This window comes from Chinchilla lanigera, unplaced genomic scaffold (genome assembly GCF_000276665.1).
Source record: "Chinchilla lanigera isolate Chin_1 unplaced genomic scaffold, ChiLan1.0 scaffold00038, whole genome shotgun sequence".
Lineage (NCBI taxonomy): Eukaryota > Metazoa > Chordata > Mammalia > Rodentia > Chinchillidae > Chinchilla > Chinchilla lanigera.
Genome location: NW_004955439.1, coordinates 12,038,827 through 12,046,705, shown reverse-complemented (window position 1 = coordinate 12,046,705; position 7,879 = coordinate 12,038,827). Strand labels below are relative to the sequence as shown.

General features: G+C 37.3%; 1 pseudogene; it reads right to left on the bottom strand.

Moving 5' to 3' along the window:
- Window positions 1–1,284: 1,284 nt before the first annotated feature.
- LOC102015244 lies at window positions 1,285–1,876 on the bottom strand (annotated as a pseudogene).
- Window positions 1,877–7,879: the final 6,003 nt, after the last annotated feature.

Sequence of the window (7,879 nt, the reverse complement as noted above, 5' to 3'; positions counted from 1 at the left end):
GCTTTTATAATACTTATTTAAATAACAAGTAATATCCTGAGATAATCTAATAAAGGTAAGGGAAGCCTCACTTAGATTAAAGAAATAAAAAATAAAAGGTATAATGTTTAAATAAGCAAGAGAAATTTTAATATGATTGGCAGAAAATAGGAAAAAATAAAGAGAAGCAAAATGTAGCCAGATAAATAGAAAACATGAACTCAGATAGCAGAGGGGTTTCTATGCTTTGTAAACGATAGAGCATGATACAAATGTAAACATATGCACTCCAAGTTACTGCTCCAATGCAGACATTTATTCAGTCTAACTAAACATCTTTAAGATATTTTAACAATGTACAAATACATTCACAACATAATCCACTGATTAAGTCTCCAACAAAATTTACAGTACTTACAACAGAATTTATAGATGCCCACAGCAATTTATAGATTGGTTTACTTTAGTTACATTTATTGTTTTAAGAAATACCATTAAAACAAATGTATGATTTACAATATCCCCATGATAGCAGAAAAAAATAGACTCATAAAACATGTTTTAAGCATTTATTATGTCAAATATTCAGAAGATTATTCTCATTATGGCATAAGAATAATATTCTTTTAGTGGTAAAAGATAAGATTTATTAGTCCAAAGACCACCAAAGCACTTCCAGGAATTTTCAAAGTAAAATCTCACTATCTTTTCCCTAAAATAAATAAAACATCAGCAACCCCAGTACACCTTAAATGTAAAACTATGAAGATTCTATTTATATACTATTGACCTCAAAATAAAAATAAAAACACTATTTTAGAAACTAGTTAACATTACTGGCCTGAATTTGATTTTTGCCTACTTCATATATTTCTGAGGTAAGAAATTTCACCATAAAGTACATATTCAAAATTATTTCTAACTCATATATAAGCCAGAGTGTTCACTTTTACATAGAATCAAAACTTACTTCTCAAAATAATCTACAGAAATAGTATGTAAGCAGGAGAACTATGAAACAGACTAAGAACATCCTCTTATGCTCTATGGATCAAAATATAAAGGTCTGTTACAAGTGAGCATATTAATTTGGGGTATACTGCTATTACATGACTGTCCATACACATGCAAAATACAGTATGAAACCTGTTTCCTTTTTTAATAAAGTTTTGAAGCAGAAAAACAAACCTAACCTTCCTCTTTGCAAAATGGATGGAGCTCAAAACAATTCAGAACCAAGAATATCTTCAGTTGTTGCCCAAGTTAACAGAACACATAAGCTTTCTCTCTACTCAGGAAGTCTGGTCAATCACCAGTGTCTTTTCTAAAAAACTACTTCCCAAGATCTGAGGTATCCATGCTGGTTAAATTCTTCATGCTGCGCACCTTACACCTAATGTGACCGTACAGGTTGGCACCTTGTAGCACCACACCCATAATAACCACCAACAACCACTTTACTCTGAAGGAGAAAAGAGCACTAAGAGCAAATCTCACCCACAGCACTGGACAAGCAAAGACTTCTAACCAAAATATTCTTGATTTCTCCTCTAAAACTTTTATTCTCTTGAGAAATTGCCTTCCTGAACTCAAACACCCAGTTGTTCTTTCCATCCTCATCAATATGATTCCCCCAATGTACTAGTTTACCTGTGACATTCTTCACTGCCCCATAGTCACATGATAACAACAAGACAATGGTCGCCATACAGGCAATAAAGCTGCTGCTGAGCAATTCACACAGAAGATAGACAACAATTGCGCTGACTCAAAAGAACAATTGGAAAAATGATACCACTGAATGTCTGACTTTGGATCATTTTGATCTACTAGCTGTCTCTTCTGCATCAAACAGTGAAACATCTTCAGTGTCTTCATTACTGTCCTGCAGCAACATATCAACCCTGCACCAGCCCCACTTCTGAGGGCCACCAAGATTTTTACTATAGATCCTTATAGTAGTGTTACATTGTTACATATGTCATTATCATTAAAACATAAATTAATTAAAATAGAGATAAAAAGATTGAGACCTTTAGTATTTATTATTATTAACTGTTAATACTACACTAGGGACATTTTTTCAAAGACACAGAAAGATTGAAACTAAAGTGATGCAAAAGGAGGTACCAATCAGATATGGAGCAAAGAAAGATGAGATGATAGTTTTAATATTTGCATGTAATACTCTATATTTAATCTAATACGAATATTAGAGAGAACAGAATTTGTTTCAGTTATTTTTCTCTTGTTGCTGAGACAAAATACTCAACACTCAAAGGTAAAGAAGAAAAGATTTATTTAGCCTGTATTTTATCCTGTAAAATATTTAACCTTAGTATTTTATCTAAGTAATAGTATTTTATCTACTTAACCTTAGTATTATTTAACCTTAGGATTTTATCCTGTAAAATACTACCTGAAAAGATTTATTTATCAAGTTTGTGGAGGTCAATAATCTGCTGGCTCCAAGGCATGGTGGCACATGGCAGAGGAGCAACAGTTCATGCTGGCAGAAGACAGCAAAAGCAACAAGAGAGAGAAAAGATTTTGTCTCTTATATTGTATCCAATCTACCAGGATTAGGGTGGTGCCAATCTAATCAGTGGACTGATCCAGCCATCACCCACCCTTAATCCCAGCATTGTACCACCAATCAATCACACCCTAGATCCACCCACCTTCAAAAAAAGCCCTATGACCACATGAGGCTTTGGGGGGACATCTAGACACAAGCCATAACAGAATTTAAAATAAAAGAAAAAATGTTTTTATTAGAAAAAGATTATTTAAAAATGGTATTGGCTCATTACATGGTGAATTGAAGGCTCTCTCACAGTATTAAATGTGAAATTGGAAATAAAATAGAAGAAAATGTTAAGAAATTTCTTGAAAATTCTCCTAAAAACAATACCTTAAAAGTAGTAAAAGTTAATGGACATGATGAAGATAAAATTAAAGATTCTAGGTCACTTAAAGAAGACTAGTATTTGCTAAACAAAAGTTTTAATATTTGTTCATTCATCTAATCTTCCTAACACTCTTAAAAGCCAGGTGTCATAATCACCTTGTTTTACAGATGAAGACTCAGACACAGAGGTTGGGTAACTTGTCCAAGTTCACCTCAGTGTGTAGAAATCATTTAGAAAGCATTTATACCACTGTAATTCATAGGATAGATCATGTCAAAATCCCTGCAAACTGACAGAGGAACAAAAAATAAATCCTGTAGAACAATCAGCAAAGGATACAAATTAGAGAATTCACAGAACAGAAAACCCAAATACAAACCCAGTTCATATGTGAACAAATGCTCAGTCTTTGAACAAGAGGTACACACTGACCTGGCCACTGGGCCTCTCTCTACCTCTTCCAGCCCCAGGCAGGAGGCACAGCTGAATCTCGGGCCCCCTTTGGGCTTGAGTGTCTCCCATCATAACATCCACAACTAAATGTGATTTTATTTCTTTTGAATGCAGAAAGTTAATTAATGCTTCTACCTCTTCTATGATATTACACATACATTGTCTTCCACTGTAGTTCTTTCCCTATTTGTTCTACAACCTCCCTCCCAAGGGAAGGGGCTAAGGCTTAGTCATTTAACATTCTCTGTTACTAGCATAATGCTTTGTACTTAACAGGAGCCCAATAAATATTTATTGAACTGAGTTTAGTGGAAGTGTGGTATGTTAAGCTCCCAGCGAGTAGTCAAGGAGACCATAGGAGCTTTGAAAATGGAGAAAAATAAGGGGAAAGAAATGACCAAGTTGGACTAGATCAGCAGTTTCTGAAGTGTTCTCTACAGAGCACAAATCCTGTAAAATACTACCTGAAGAAAGGCCCCTGGCTCAAATAATTTTGTAGAGTACAATTTAATATACTCCCACCCACTCACCCCTTTTGGGAATCATAAGCTGTGGAGTGCTGGAGCAGGCTTGCTCCAGCTTGCAAAATTCAGTTGTTAAATTTTTAGAAATTTTTAAGGCAATTGTTAAAGTCAGTCATTATCAAAAATTAAATTTTATAAACTTACATTAAATAAATTCTATGAAAAACAATAGTTACTTAAAGCAAGACTTTCTCATTAATTCTCTTCATTTTGCTCCTCTGTGTTCATATCTCAGTGTCCCCCAAAGGCCTGTGTAGTCGTGGCTTGGCCCTCAGTGCAGTGCTATTGGGAGTTGGTGAAGCCCTGAAGAGTGGAGACCTGGTAGGAGGTTTCACATCACTGGGAGTGTGCTTACAAAGGGGACTATGGAACTCTGGTCACTTCCTCTTTTCTTTTGTCCCTTGTCATGAAGTAAATGAATTTTCTCTGCTACGTACTCTGGCTTTGATGTACTGCCTCACCAAAAGCCCAAAAGCAACAGGGCCAATGCACTATGGGTTTAAATCTTCAAAACTGTAAGCCAAGATAAACCTTTCCTCTTTTAAATTCATTATCTCAGGTGTTTTGTTACAGTAATGGAAAACTAACCAACATGCATGTGCTTTTACTATTTCTGTCTTTTGTTTCCATTCTCTCCAAATTGTAGGAATGCTGTATAACAGGGCTGCACATCTCTACCTATCTTTATGACCACTGATGCAATGTTGGTAGCTGGAATTTATCCATGGCAGGAAATTTACACCACAAAAATTAGCACATGCCACAAAGCAGGGCTTTTTCTCCAGAGCACTGGTTGTTAAACATTTAGCAGCACATTATTAAAAACCCTTGCAGCACTAAAGTAAACACACCTGTTTAACTGTCTAAATCACTGTTCTGAACTTTATTTGATCATGAAATTCTTTTAATGCATAACATCTATCAACATCCTGAGTCATATACTTTCAGAGAAACTAGTTAATTGCTAGGGCCTTTCTAGGTTCTCATAATATATATAAATGACAAAATTGTACATACAAACTTAGCGTCCCTAATAATCAGATTTTTCAATTTATTGAGGATATGGTAAGTTTAACCCTCCATCCTTCTGAAAACAAAGTTAAAATAATTTAATGGAATTCCTACTTTCTAAGAACTATTAACTGATCTGTTTATGATTTTTCAGCAACAGGATTAAGGGCAGAATATTATGCAGAAAGATTCTATTTACGTTTCATCACAGAGTAAGGAAATTGATGCCTCTAAATCTCATTTCTCCCTCTATAAAATGGGGTATATTATAGGATTTTTGAGAAAGCAAACAACATTCTGCATGAGGAATTATTTGGCGAACTGTGCAGTTTTTCTATATAAAAGGAAACATGATTTGGGTGTTTCTCTCTGACGATGATGTGATAAATATGGTACATAAACAATCTTTAGCTGGGTTTGCCAGATCTCAGAAGCCTTCTCCCAAATGCCCCTAGCAAAGTGGATGAAGCATTGGCTCAAACTCCAAAGTAACCCAACCATGCTCCACAGCGACTGCTCACATGTGATTGTTAAGATACCTCCTGGCTTCAGGACTCAGCTCATAAGAAACTGCAGCTCTGTTTGCAAAAGAGCGAATCAAAGCCAGGCATCTCCAGACTCATAATAAATGTGAATGATGCTGGGTGGTCCCAGTACAGATGGAATTTGTAGTAGGGTGTTTTCAAGAAGTGGCTCTTATCATTATAAGCAGTTATGGTTCAGAGGCCAAAGGCAATTTGACTTAATCCCAGAGAAAGGTGATCTTATCTCTTAGCTCCGCTTAATGTGGCACAGATCCATTTTGGAATAATATTTTCATAAACCTGAACAATTTTTATTCTTGCTAAAAGATCTAGAAATATTACCCTGCCTCATAGGAGGTCACTTTTCAAAGGATAAAGATAGGAGGTGAGGATGAAGAGAGACAAAGAGAGGAAGAGAAGGGAGAGGAGGGTAGGAGAAGAGAGGAGAAAGGAAAAACTCTAGCTTGCTCTCTTTCTCTCTTTGATCTCTCAGCGTATAAAAGGATGGCAAAATGCCCAGCACATGCTTCCTGCTTTTGCTGGCCTTCATGCAATAATTTTGGCCCTCAGCTGAGATCCACAGTGCAGCCCTTCTGCTTTTGCTTGCAGTGCTGATATTCTGGATGTTACACAACCAGAGCAGTAGAGGCACCAGCTGGCTGGAACGGACACCAGTCACAATCCTGGAGTGGCACCCTGGAGGCATAATGTTGGCCAAGGTTACCTGCAGAGAAATCTAGGTATTTGATTGGCAGGAGCCATTCACTGGAGGAGGCTGAGAACAACATCAAATTACCCACCCTTGTGGACATACCCATATCTTAACAATTGATATCTGTATTCCAGAGCATACTGACTTTAATCATTGGATGTAGTTTAACTCCCAGAGGTCCATTGCTGGAAATTTGGTCTCCAGTGTAACAGAATTGAGAGGTGATGAGGTCCCGTAAGAGGCAGGGCCTGGTGAGGCCTAATGGGGAGTAGTTAGGTTATGTAGACACCACCCTCAGAAAGAATGAAAGCCCATCTCCTGGAAGTGGGTTAGGTCTCACAGGGCTGAATTGGTTGCTGTGAGAACAAGTTTCTCTCTCTTCCAGTCTCTCTCTTCTGCACTCACCACTTGTCACTCTCACACATGCTCTTGCTAGATGATGCCATCTGCTATTCTGTGATGGAGCCAGAAGGTCCTCACCACAGGTGAACAGGTGGAACTGCCTGATCTTGGATATTCAGCCCCCCCAAATGGTGAGCTAATTCAACTTCTTTTCTTCATAAGGTATTCAGCCTTGGGTAGTTTGTTATAGCAACACAAAATGAACTAAGACATTGGCTCAATGTCGGCTTGCTTGTTACCCTCCTCAGAAGTTCCAATGTCTTATTTCTACCCATGTAGATAGATAGGTCCAATATGAGCAGCTATGGAAACACAAAAGCAGAGTAATGGTACAGTGTCCAGCCATAGCTTGCTTAGGAACAAAAAAAGGCACTAATATTTACCTACTGTTGATTTATTTACCAGGCACAACATTCAGCACTTTGTAATCACTGCCTTATTTAATCTGCAACTCCTCTATTGAATAAGTGATGTTACATTTATACTAGTGATACATAAAGTGGATATGTATTATCACCCTTACACTGCAGATGGACCCTTATATCAAACATGGACAAATTTCTAACCCAAAGTCACAAAACTATTAATTGGTAAGGCTAAAGTTCCTGAGCCAATCTGTCTGGCTCCCAAAGGTTATAATATACTGGTTGAATACAGGCTCTGAAGCCACATTGCCTGTGTTTTAGTTCTATCCCTACCATACAGCTAGCTGTAAGACCCTAGATGAATTCTTTATCATCTATTTACCTCTGCCTCCAATCCTTACAATGGAATTGGTAGCATCTTCCTCATAATTTTACTGGAGGATTAAATGAGTCATAAAGTCCTTCCAGCCACCCCAACATGCAGTGAACTTTCAATAAGTTTTAGAACTTGCCATGTGTTCTTGCATGTTTCAGGACTGACACCCAAGTCCAGCCTACCTGTGGCCTGCACTGTTCTAGGTCAATAGATCTCAAATTTATTTCTCAGTTTTACCTATTTTCTACTCCCACACCACACATTGGATGCCTAAGAAAATAGATTTTTCAGGGTTCACTTTATCTTTAAATATGCAATTTCTGAGACAATAGTAGATACATTTGCTATCTGTCCATTCTTAGTATTCAATTTAATTCCACTTAGTGACTTACTTATCAGTTATCTAATAACAGGAGAGAACTGGCAGCTGGGCTGGTTAGGAGGCTGAAGCGCCTACCTTGTGTAGGGTGCCGGTTAATGAGTGCTTTCTTTTTTAATGGGATGCTGTAATAGGGTTGATTATCATTTAGGTATGGTGAGGCCCATAGCCTATGAGATGATTTTCATTGGAGATATGGCTTGTGTCTCACAATTCCCAAGTCCTAGAGGACCTGGGGGACC